Here is a 13,317-nt window from a genome sequence, read left to right on the forward strand (position 1 = left end):
TTACGACGGGCTATACAGAACAAACGCCGTGGTATGCTGACTTCCGGTATCGTTTTTTTGCACGATAACGCCCGTCCTCACTCTGCTCGCAGAACAACGGCCCTTCTTGAGTCCTTCAAGTGGGACGTTATCAACCATCCACCTTACAGCCCAGACCTGGCGCCAAGTGATTATCACCTCTTCATGCATTTGAAGAAATGGCTCGGGTCACAGCGGTTTGATGACGAAGAGCTCAAAGATGCGGTCACAGGCTGGCTCCAGGCACAAGCGGGTGATTTTTATGCAAAAGGAATTTCAAAGCTTGTGAAGAGATACGGTAAGTGCCTCAATCGCTATGGAGACTATGTAGAAAAATAGTGCAAAGATGTAGTTGTAAGATGTATATATTAAAATATTTTTATTTAACTTGGTGTATTTTTTTAAATCAACCGGAGGTTACTTTCTGAACGGCCTTCGTATTTGTTTTATTAAATTAGAGTTTCGTCGTAATGATGTTATGGTGAGTTGTAATTAATTTCAACTAGAACAGCACATATTTTATGGCATTTCTCCTTAGTATATTGATTACAACAGAAAACCATAAGAAATAAATGGCAACAACCTTGCCGCAGTGATAACACCGGTTCCCGTCAGATCACCGAAGTTAAGCGCTGTCGGGCTGGGCTAGCACTTGGTTGGGTGACCATCCGGTCTGCCGAGCGCTGTTGGTACTCGGGGTGCACTCAGTCCTTGTGAGGCAAACTGAGGAGCTACTTGATTAAGAAGTAGCGGCTCCGGTCTCGGAAACTGACATACGGCCGGGAGAGTGGAGTGCTGCCCACATGCCCTTCCATATCCGCATCCAGTGACGCCTGTGGGCTGAGGATGACACGGCGGCTGGTCGGTATCGTTGGTCCTTCGTGGCCTGTTCGGGAGGAGTTTCGTTTTTATAAGAAATAAATTAATCATAACAGCATTAATTAAAACAGACTGGTGATGCTCAGGCAGTTTGTGGATTCCATACCTGTGGAAAGCTTCTGGTCCGGAGATAAAGATGTCAATCCAAGTTTAATGTGCATTTTAATCGAAAAAGAGGTTTTATTGATGGTAGTCGGATGAACAGCGAGAAAGGTAAACGTTCGAGGATGTTAGATCACAAGATCGAAACAAACTCCTGGATAAGTTATAAGTTCTGTGAAATCAGCGGAGTGCAGACGGGCGTTCTCATACAGTAACGACACTTAATGCTGTTTCACTGGATGCCTTTTTCTTATATTTCGACCACAAAGCATCTCAGTTGGCTACAGATACCAGTTGCGATGGACCCAAGCCTGGAGCGCAATTAGTAACACAAAACACCTTCTGCGTGCCACCAGATGCGTGAAATTAAATTGTGAGGACTCACACTGGTCACTGCTTTAAATATTTTTCGTTAAAACCGACCGTTTTCTTTTAATGAAATTAACACGCAGTGGTTCAGATCCCTGTCTGGTCATCCGTGTTTAAGTTTTCCGTTATTTTCTTAAGTCAGTTTAGGCGAATGCTGAGATCTTTCCTCTGAAAGGGCACAATCGGTTATCTTCCCCATCTTTTCCAATCATATCTGGTGTTTCGTTTCTAACGATCGCGTAGTCTACGTGGACGTTTAACCCCAAGTGTGGTGTCACCGCCAGACACCACACTTGCTAGGTGGTAGCCTTTAAATCGGCCGCGGTCCGTTAGTATACGTCGGACCCGCGTGTCGCCACTATCAGTGATTGCAGACCGAGCGCCGCCACAAGGCAGGTCTAGTCTACAGAGAGACTCCCTAGCACTCGCCCCAGTTGAACAGCCGACTTTGCTAGCGATGGTTCACTGTCTACATACGCTCTCATTTGCCGAGACGACAGTTTAGCATAGCCTTCAGCTACGTCATTTGCTACGACCTAGCAAGGCCCCATATTCAGTTACTATTCTGAACAGACAATATTGTGATCATGTACCGTCAAGAGCGACGTTCATCATTAATGGATTAAAGTTAAGTATCAGATTAATTACGTCCGCTTTCTGAATTCTAATTCCTTGTCATGTTCCAGACCTCGCGTCAGTATAGTCCTTCCCTCCTCACGCCAGCCTGCGTGAGCTAAAACGCTTGCATTTCGGCCTCCAATAGTAAAACGGTGTTGGCTCTTCTGCCAAAACAACACCAAGCTTCCTTTATTTTTTTCTCCAATATTTTCCATTGAATTTAAGTGACTCTCGAAGGTTAAATGGTCACGGTTCGTCACGTTTGCCAGTAATTATTTGGACCGTATAGGTACATCGTAAAAACATCATTCATCAATGCCCTTTTCTCTGTTCGAATGTGGCGAATAATTCACTTCGAAACCATTCTACTCGAAACGATAAATGTTTTCTGACATGATTTCTTTGATGCACTTGTCCCTTACACGGCACAAACCTTTCGAGCTGACTCTGAAGCTTGCAACCCTCTAATAAGTCCAAAGAGAACAAAATATCAGAAACCTTAGACTTTTTTCCCATTTCGTGCTCCTTTTTCTAAAACAATCCTCATGTCCTTCCGTTGTTCAACATTCAATAAGTCACCACAAGAACAGTTTAGAGCCTCATGTAGAAATGACGATTGATAAATATACTTAAAAGAACATGTGTGACTGCACGCCAAACGAGATCTCCACAAATTTATCCACAAACCTACGTTTTTCAGGTAAGTTTTGCCTTGGTAGCTTACATACATCAATATTCTTCACATAATATGTTGCATGAGGAAAGGTCACTTCATCTTTGCCTAAGCAGTTGTGTGAGATGAAATGCTCTTAAAAAAAAATGTGCCCGATATCTGGCTTTTGCGTTTACTCTGTGTCAGGTTTACCTCTAGACCATGAAATAAAACGAAAGGATCTTATGGCATTGATGGGCGGGAGCATCCACCTGAAGAAGTTCGGCCCGCCGAATTGAAACCCATTTCAACTGACCTGCGTGTCAGTGATGATAACACAACACCCAGCCCGCGAACGGAGGAAATCTCCGACCGGCGCGGTATCGAACCCGGCTCCGCTGCCTGTCAGTCTGAAGCGTTGACCATTTAGCTAAGGAGGCAGAGACTATATAGGAAATGCGTATAACACAACTACAGCTCAAGTGGAGAGCGAACTTCTTGCAATATTCCCGCGTCCTTCCGTGTTGCCAGTTCGTACAAATGACCGTTATTTGGTTTTATTTCTGCGATTAGTAAATCATATGCAATTCATAACGAAGGTAGCTACTAAATATTAATGTGGACGATCAAGGAAATGAAATTCGTGAACAGGATGTAATCAACCTCCAGGAAATCAGAATACTTATCCAATGTGGAGCAGCTCTGGTTACGACAAAATCACGAACTAACTCCTTCCGTAGTTTGGTGCTTCATTGGATCCTAGTTTTGTATCCCTAAGGCCTCAATACGATTCACACTTAAGGCAACAATTTTTAACAAGAACGAACAGCCGCTCTTCAGCTCTGGTAACGCCAGTTAAACTATGTGGGAATGAAGCGAGGTTCGAAATTCACGTTAAACATGATGTCTCTTGGCGATCTACTGGAGGAGAGTCGTTGTAGGATGGACAATGAAAGAGGTGGAAGTCACAGCAAGTAGAAACTCTGTCTGTAGGAGGCTTTCATAGACCAGAAATGTTCTTTTATTAACTAACCAAACGTCATATAAGGTCATAGGGAACTTATTTCTTATTGTATTAGAACTTGAGATCGTGAAAATATTGATGCTGGACTGGGTTTCAAACTCAGATATCACACCTTTGGCCAGATTTGATCCCTTTCAGGCGTTACAGTTCCATCGTTTCGTTTTTTTCCCAAGGCCGCAAACACCTGAAGGTGTCCACGAAACGTGCGCGTCTGAGTTCGAATCCTGGTCAGGCTCAAAAATTTTCATCCGTGTCCTTTCAGGCTGTAACATGCGTACACCAAACTAATGACGCACATTAATTATGATTTTTAACGTCCATCCACGTGTTGTCAGTGCTAACGACTGGTGCTGGTCTCGGCTCCCAGGCAGACACAGAACTTTTCATCATATCATTTGAGGTTCAAACGTGCAGCTCTCAATTACTGGTGAAAAAGAATTCGATAATTAACATGTCTAGGTGTGTAATCAACAATGCTGATATGTGCAGGATTCGAACCCCAGTCAGCACAGAGCTTTTCATCATTTCATTTCAAGGTGAAACTCGCCATTCCTTGTTACTGGTGGAAAAGTATTCGATAGTTAACGTCTCTACCCGTGCAGCCTACAGTGATGATATGTGCAGGGTTCGAATCACAGTCAGCACAGAACTTTTCGTCACGTTGTTTCCAGTTCAGATTTGTGCTCATCCACCACTGGTGAAATATACATATTTTTACGTCTATTCGTGGCTAGAAAGTGACGATGATAGATGCCGGTTTCGAATCTTCGGAAGGCAAAACTTTTTTGTCTCGTCATTTCAAATTCAATGATCTAACTACTGGTGAAAATTTTCGATGTATAACATTTGACTGTGCTTATTTAACAATCTGATTAGGTGTTGAGTCCGAACTACCGTCCAACACAAAAATTCACGCCTTCTCGTTTCAAAATAAATATGCAGAAACTTCGATACCTTTGATTGAAAACCTATTTAAGATCTTTCGTGGTTAGATAATGGGGAGAATAGTTGCTGGATTGGAGTCCTGGATCCCGGCCCAGTACAAAAATTTTCGTCATCTTATATGAAAGCTGAAACTTGTTTTGTGAAATGTCTTTTGTTGCAATAAATTTGAGTTTTTAAGCGATAAAGACTGTGTCAACTTTAACAAGATATTTACTGATATTTGCATTATCGCAGTACTCATTTTCTTCTGGTCTAATAGCCGTAGACAGCATCATCATCATTCATCTGGCATATACACGCAGTACATTTGTAATATGTAATGAATGTCGTTGGTTAAATGACTTAGCGGCCCTTAACTTATATTTCAAAAAACGCGGACTGAAGTCCAATACCAGTAAGAGCGAGGTTTGTGCATTTCACCTTAACAACAAACAAGCTAACACTGAGCTCAAGGTGCTATTCGATGGTAATATCCTCCGTCCCAACAAGTACTCTAAGTATCTTGGCATCACACTCGACCGCACTCTATCTTATAAAAATCATCTGTGGAACGTTGAACAAGTAGTACCAAAATAAGAGATCTCTGGAACAAAAACTGCCAACACATCGGAAATTACCGTGAACAGAAATAGTTCTAGAAATATAACTGTCAACTGTGGATGTCGAACTTGACAGGAAACGGTGGGTCAAACGTCAGCCTGCTTAGCTGAGTGGTAACGTGCTTGCCTCCCATGCAGCGGACCCGGTTTCGATTCCCCGCCGGGTTGGAGATTTTCTCTGCTCGTGGACTGGGTACGCACCGGCACGCAAGTAGCCCAATGCGGCACCGACTGAAATAAGGCTCACACTCGGCGGTCTAACTCCCCAGATGGGGGTCAAATTAAACATAATCCACACTGGATGTGGTCAGTGCTCTTACTCACTCTGAAAGTGGGGTATTGTGGAGTCTACGAGCTGTGAATGTGGTGCACTAAAACAAATTATCTGGCATATAAGAGAGGAGTACGTCCTGCAATGCTATACCTGAATACCAATGCCACAGCCGTGGAATGGATTAGGAACCTAGATATTAATATTTAGGAAGTCCAATAAAAATCTCTCTGCCGAGACGCTCTAGCACGTGCAGTATTTTGCTGCGGATGGGAGTTAGATCTACACCCCCGCACGGAGGAGCTTTCTCTAGTGGTCTCCTGTAGTAATCATTTTCTACCGCCAAACGACTGTACCGAAAAGAGATTTAGTACCTGCAAGGCACTTACTTTATTTGGTTGCATATAAATCGGGTGGAAAGCCATCCAAATCGTTAGGATATTTTCGAACATGGTAGTACATATTGATCACTTGGGACGAAAGACTGAATCCCCGTCTTACACTGCTTTTAATCCGAGCACTTCTTTCTTCGTCTTCCATCCATACCGTTCCCGGGTCAAGAGGAATGTACGGTACGTGCCTTCGAATTTGGCGAATGGCGTAGTGTTAATGGCTGCTGACACGTCACGTCAGGTATGGTACATATAAGGTTTTGCTGTTAGTTGGTGAAGCAAATGAATTTGAAAGCACAAAAATAAAACTGTTTGTGGTGACACGCTGATCTGTAGTTAAGCCGGAGGTATAGGTTAGGCTGGAAGGTAAAAATTTGGTTGTGATTTGGCGAAGCCAAACAATGTGACAGTGAAAAAAACCGGTTGTGGTGACAGGCTGATACGTAGCTTTCCCCGAGGTCCAGGTTAGTTTGGAAGGCGACAGCTTGTTTGTGAGTTGATGAAGCCAACGAAAGTGATAGTGAAAAAATCTGGTTGTGGTTACAGACTGTTCTGTACCTTAACCTGTTTGACAAAATCTCCTACACCAGGTACAGAAATATGAAACCGGAATTTGGTTGCAATAATTACATGTCTGTTCTTCGAAACTGATAAACAATATTTTATTCAAAATGCCACACAAAGAAAAAACACTTCTTCTTTTGAAGCGAACTAGTCAGCGAGCCATTTTGATACATTTCCATACGAATTGAGGCGTTGTTCAGCGAGAGCGTGTCCCAGTGATGCAAACAGATGATAATCGCACGAAGCCAAGTCTGGAGAATAAGCCGCATGCCCTAGTATTTTCCAACTGAACGTCTCCATCGTTCCCTGATCCGTTTTTCTGTGTTTGATGGGGCATTATCATGGAGCAATATGATTTTTTCCATATTCCGGTCGTTTTCACGTAATGTTCGATTTAAATCGCTCATCTGCTGTTGATAGCGATCAGTGTTACCGGTTTCACCAGGTTTTAGCAGCTCATAATAGATGACACCCTTCTGATCCCACCAAACACAGAGCATTGTCGTCATTCCAAAGCGAATCTGCTGTCGTCCTGACGTCTCATTTCGTTCTGCACGGGTGATAATCTAAGGGCCATTCAACATGTCTGAAGCGTCGCCAAACCTGAGGGTGACGTCGCAGGGTAACTGCCTGGGAAGGGTGGGGGGCTTTTGCGAGTAATCTCTCGCTCGTTGCCCGGCCGTTACTGACAGCCGACGAGCGCGCAGTTGCACATATGGGTGTGTCGGTAGCTCCCCGCGGTAGTGCATTCATAAAGAGAAGTGTTCAGCCCGTCGTGGCTTCGGTGCTATTCCCTTGGCTGGCTAGAGGTGACGACTATTTCTCTCTTTGCTTATTCTGATCAACACTAAACTGACACACAATATTTTTAGCGCAACGCAATCTGACTTTCAATAATCCCTACAAAAGAATGACCCTGACTAACAATAACCTATACCTTTCATGAATCACTTACCTCATAAAAATCTTCATTACTCAAACTACTGCAATAGAGCGAGCGCCAATACTGCCAGCTAAATAAAAGATTCTAACGACTGAAGGCACTAACTACTGACAGGCATAGTTAGCAAATGAAAGATTTTGGTAGAGAACAAACAATGTATTTACCTTAATAGTGTTCAAAAGTCATAATACATATATCAGTTCATGACTTCTAGTCTTACAAATTTCCTTCTTCTGACGGACACACGTCCAGATCGTCCGCTCTCAAAATTCTGCCATCTCTCTCCCCACATCCACCACTACTGGCGGCTCACCTCCAACTGCGCAATGCTACGCGCTGTTCACATCCAACTGCCCAACACTACAATAGAGAATATTCCAACAATGCCAACTAGCCACAGACTTCACACAGCACAGTCAGTGATTTTCATACAGAACACTTCGTGGCGTTACCAACATAAAACGCTAAACAGCCTACTTGCAGACTTTTTATCCGACGGTTAGCGTGAAGTGTCGGCCGTTGGCGGTATACAAGTATAAACACATGTATAAACAAATGAACAAAATTTATTTGAATATGAGAAAAACGCAAATCAGCTTAATAATTACAAATCTTGGGAACCACTAAACAAACTAAATTCGTTTGGTAAAGCGTAGTCTTTCAACCCTTGGTATGAGAAAACAATGTTTTATAGTTCTGAACTATCTTAGCAAGCCGGCCGGAGTGGCCAAGCGGTTCTAGGCGCTTCAGTTTGGAACCGCGCGACCGCTACGGTGGCAGGTTCGAATCCTGCCTCGGGCATGGATGTGTGTGATGTCCTTAGGTTAGTTAGGTTTAAGTAGTTCTAAGTTCTAGGGGACTGATGACCTCAGATGTTAAGTCCCACAGTGCTCGGAGCCATTTGAACCGTATCTTAGCAAAGGAAAAACCCAAATGAAGTTTTCTGAGTAGAACATAAAAATATTCCAACTGTCTGGTAATGAGGAAAACAAAGTGTTGTTCTAAGCCGCGGCTCTAACAGGTAGGAAAGGAACTCGGATCACAAGTTCTTAACACACTTTAGATTAACACTGTCTGGGTAAAGTACTGGATGCACCTAGAAAATTAACTAAGTCTTTTCAAAGTTGACAACACGTTTAGGATAATGACAAAGCCCGACAGAAATTCTAAATCGGACAACACAAACAGACAGAGAACAGTCAGAGTCTAAGTTTCGAGGGAGAATTTTCTGTCTGACGAGGGCGAAAACCAGGAAATCACAGAAATATTAGGAAATCAAGAATCACTCTTCCTGTCGGGGACGCGTCTTCCATAGAGAGGCTACGCTGCAGAATCCAGGGCCAGGAGGCTGGCTCAGACTGCGATTTGCAGTGTAGCGACGACACTGGAGTGAGCTCCTGATTGTGGAAATGCAGTAAGCATTCGGCGTTTGGTCCAGGAACGTCGCTCAGTGGACCATGTGCCGCTCTAAATACAGGCCTCGGTGCCAGGATACATTGTCTCGCTTCCTGTCACTTGGCTCGTTTAAGAAATAGGTCCGGCGCTTTGGCCGCTGTCTGGTGATCGAGTGCGCCACGGAAGCTCCGGGACATCTTCTGCAAGGAACAGGCTGTCTGCGTAACTGGGATGTAGTTTGGGTTGCAGGCTAAGTAGGGGCAAGGCCTGCCCATAGCATAACGTGCGTGTGTCGTCCGTATGGTGGTACTTCGCCGCTCAGTGGTTGGCAAAGATTTTTGAAAACGATGTTGGAAGAAATTATAATAGTCTAGATAGCAAGGCACGTTTATTAAAAGATGACCCGTTTCGATCATTAGATGGTTGTCTTCGGACCAAAAGCCATATTTATGGACAATGGCCATGTGCGGCCCAGGAATTGGTAAATGACTAGTCATTCAGCAGCTCCTGCTCCATACACAACCAGTCCATCAATATGGCTGTAGGTCTGAAGATGCTCATGTGATGATCGAAATCGGTCACGTATTAATAAACATGCATTGCGATCTATACTGTTAAACGAGGGCTATTCGGAAAATAAGATCCGATCGGGTGTGAAATGCAAACCACAATGAAAGTACGATGAAGCTTTGCACATGTGTTGGGTAGGGTCTCTAGTATGTCCGCCGATAGTGTCACATCGCTCTTTTCAGTTTTGAGATCACAGTGAGTACGTAAAGATACCTAGAAAAATAGTGTCTCCCTCTAGATATGAGGACTTGGTGAGAGATTTCGCCTGATGTCATGCAGCCCACATAACCTAACTGTCATGCATCTCTTTCTTAATGAAGGCTGCACTCTGCAGGAGCAATGAAGATGCCCCTGCAGCGTTGTCGATGGTCAGTGTTTGAACAACCACAATACAGCCCGTAATTGGCTCCCCCGGAGTTTCATTTTTGCTCACATGAACCGCTGGCTATAGAGACAGCATTCTGGCACAGATAACGACTTGTAGACCAGCGTGGAGAATTGGCGGAAAGCGATGAGGGTACTGGAAAGCTGCTACAAAGCTACGACAGATGTCTAAATCGGAATGGCGGCTATGTAGAGAAGTAGCTGGAAGGTGTAGGTAACTGTTGCAAATAAAACACTTCCGATTTTGACTGTGATTTCTATTTCCCGACATATCGGACCTTACTTTCCGAACAGAGTCGTTCGTCTTCTCAGATAGGTGGCTGAGAGCATTCTGTACGCGATATTTCGTGCCGACTGCTTGCTTGACAGACGGCGCGCGAACGCTGCACATCTCTACTGTCGTATTAATCATATAGCGGCAGAGATGCCTTGACCTCTAAGAGAAATTGTTTATTTTTGCTCGGTCTCGTTTGGGTCGTTAGGGCGTATACTTGGGATTTTTCCATACTTATTTGCGAGTCTCATAGTAATGTCGCATATACTAATAACATTCCGGGACTTATTTGTTTAAATATCGCAATTGTAATCAAGTGTCTTCGTTCCACCGGGGAGTGTCGACTGACCAAGATTAATGTGGCCCAGCAGAATGGATGGGGAGCTCGATTCCTTTTGCTCCAGAGAGAAATGAAGGGAAGGGATAACGCTTATTTGCAAAGCCGCTCACATATTTCCAACGGCGTGTCAAGACCTTGGGTGGAATGGCTCTGCCTGGGGTGTCTGTTTTTGTACCAGTGTCTTCTCTGTCAACACCCTGCCATGCCTGGCTTAAAGACGATTACAGATGCACTGTTTGTCTGAGTAAAACGTATTTCTTTACCACTGTCTGCTCAGGTTTTTTCACTCGCTTGAGTGGTAGGGATGGTGTGAGAGTGTGGGTGCTATTCTGTCATTCTGCACAACGGATTAATCTGAGATGTACCCTTTACCCTGTGGCTCCTGCAAGATACAGTTTCCACCCCCACACTACTACGGAAGTCAGACAGACGCTCCTAACGTTCTAAAGAGAAATGCCTGAAAAACTTTCAGCAATAAATATCTTCTGGAGTCACCCGCTGTAAGGAAATGACACAAAATTTGACAAAATTTCTTACATAACTAGTGGGTTACTTGGGTACTGGAGTAGTGCTAGTTAGTGTAAGAAAAACATGAAACTAACGAAAATTATTATTTTTTTGCAAAAATTCTGAGAAATCACAATCGCTCTTTTAGTTATGAACTGAACAAGTTATTTCCAGGTTCTTTTCGGAATGTGAAGTTACCTCTTAAGGATAGGATTCGCTAATGAAATTTCTATACAAAGTTTAAGATTGTTATTGACTTGGCAGAATGGCTGAGAGCCACGCCTACTCAACTTGAATAATTATCTTTTAGAATGTTGCTATGTATGGTCGAGGCTGTCGCGTGTGAAATGCAGTGAAGTGTACTGTTGTGGAGGAAATATGGGACTCGCAAGAGCTGTAGCGCACAATACCGTAAGCTGCGATGACTGCTGTCTGCGCCACTCGCTGCTGACAAATAAGATAACTCTCGTTCTATCTGGATTGACCTTCGCCAATCAAACTCTCCCTACGCCTTGATGAAGTCAAGGACTCCTATTCGCCCCTAGTCTAACTATTGGCTTGGTACACCGGTCAGATAACCAGTCCACTGCGATGCCACTCAAAAATTCGCTCGCAGGCGTTTAACTATAACTCTGTCCTTTCACACCGCACAATAAGTGTGGCGGCCAACACAGTGAACAACGCTTAACTGCAAGGACACAGTATAGAGTCACACTCCGATTCGCTCTCAACAGAGGTGCTCCCCCAGTGAAGTACTGAGGAGAGACTTGTTCCTCGCTCTTTGAGTACTCGTACGAGCGCACACGCTCTCGTCACATGTTATCGCTCCAAGAGCGACAATGGAACGGCCCATCTCCGCACCAGACGTGAAGGGGTATATCTTTTGGTCTCTTCCATTAGTCTTTCAGCTCAAGGCGTCAGGAATATCGTCTGCCAATCAGCATTGCTCTTCTAAAACGGGAAAATGACGTTTCGTTTAAGGAGAGCAATCCGGAAATCTGTAGCATTGGCGTTTAGCCTTTGCTGTCTCCCTGTGAAAATCTCTGAAACTGCATGCTATGTTTGTAAAGAATGCATATGCTGGGCGCTCCCACACAATGTAGCGGAATTTGCTTTTAAGCTGAACACGGGGTCATTCTCCCTTTCACTCGGGCAAACGCTGTCTTCTCTACGGGTGGTCGCCGGCTGACGTAGATAGGTTGACTCGTCCTCTGAAGGGACCAGCCTCCTGGTGTGCGGTTTGCCTCTCCCGAACTAAAAGCTTTTGTGACCATGGTGTCTTGAATGTGTGTGTGTACGCCAGCCTCGAGTATTTCAACTTCGGTGTGCACTTGCAATTTACTTGTTATTTGCATGTCGTTTACATGAATTCATACAACATTGACTTTATCTTATCGAGTTTGGGTTCAAATGAACCGTCTTGATGTGCAGAATATGATTGTGAGGGCGGAAAATGTAAGCAGTGAAGGTCAGGAGACCACGACGTCTTACAATGGGAAAAACTGACTGGTTAGAACCGATACTGGTGTTTTAGTTCCGAATAACCGGTATTTTTGGTTATTTGTTTGGCCTCGGTTCTAACAGGTGTTTTTTATTAGTTGTTGATAATTAGGTAAAAGAACCGAAATATCAATTAGCCATAGCATCAGTGCTAAAATTTTTGATTTAAGTAAACCTTTTTGTTTAAAGAAAAAAAGCGAGTAACTTTTGTTCGTAAAATTTCCGTTGCTTTTAAATATTCCGTTATAATAAAAAATGGGGTAAGCGATCAGCGCTATTCTAATAACAATTCCGACAGGAACGAGCAACAAACGAGTGGCACAAGGATAGATACAACGGTTTGAGACAATAACGTAACTGTTCGCACGAGGCGTGGCCTGTTAGGTGGTACGTGTGTATATGCAGTGTGCAAGACTCCCACCATCTGGTCCATACGGTAGTTCTCGCTGTCGTCGTATTACAGAATGGCACCCTCCATAGTCCGGAAGTATTTTACGAAGTGCGGTATCAGTGAAATATAATACTATTTCCTTTAAAGATTAAAAACGGGGGGAGTCACAACAAACGTGCGACATCATATGAGGAGAAAACTTACAGCTTAACGATTCATTCTTAGTTTACGATAAAAATAGAAAGTAACTGATCTGCTGCGTGCATCTACGTAATGTGTATCTGCTCGTAGCCACTGAAAACGGACAAATTAACACGAAAAATAGTTCTTCAACCTCAGTTTTCATCCTTTAGCACTGACTATTCGTAATACCAAAAAGGCGGTATGTTCCTCCACTATAACATGATTTTAAGCAGAGTTTAAAAAAATTAGAATCGATAAGAGAATAGTGGTAACTTTTTGGTGGTAGTCAACCATTTACCACTTTTCGAGAAAAGGAGCGAACGGTGAACGGATTAAATTTTCTATTGTATGCCTATTTAATTTAATGTATTGTAATATATTGATTCTGTCTATCTTG

At 43.6% G+C, this 13,317-nt stretch overlaps 1 pseudogene; it reads left to right on the forward strand.

Moving 5' to 3' along the window:
* The first annotated feature begins 592 nt into the window (after window positions 1-592).
* On the forward strand, window positions 593-710 carry LOC126237971 (5S ribosomal RNA; annotated as a pseudogene).
* The last annotated feature ends 12,607 nt before the right edge of the window (window positions 711-13,317 follow it).

The sequence above is a fragment of the Schistocerca nitens genome, chromosome 2 (genome assembly GCF_023898315.1).
Source record: "Schistocerca nitens isolate TAMUIC-IGC-003100 chromosome 2, iqSchNite1.1, whole genome shotgun sequence".
NCBI lineage: Eukaryota > Metazoa > Arthropoda > Insecta > Orthoptera > Acrididae > Schistocerca > Schistocerca nitens.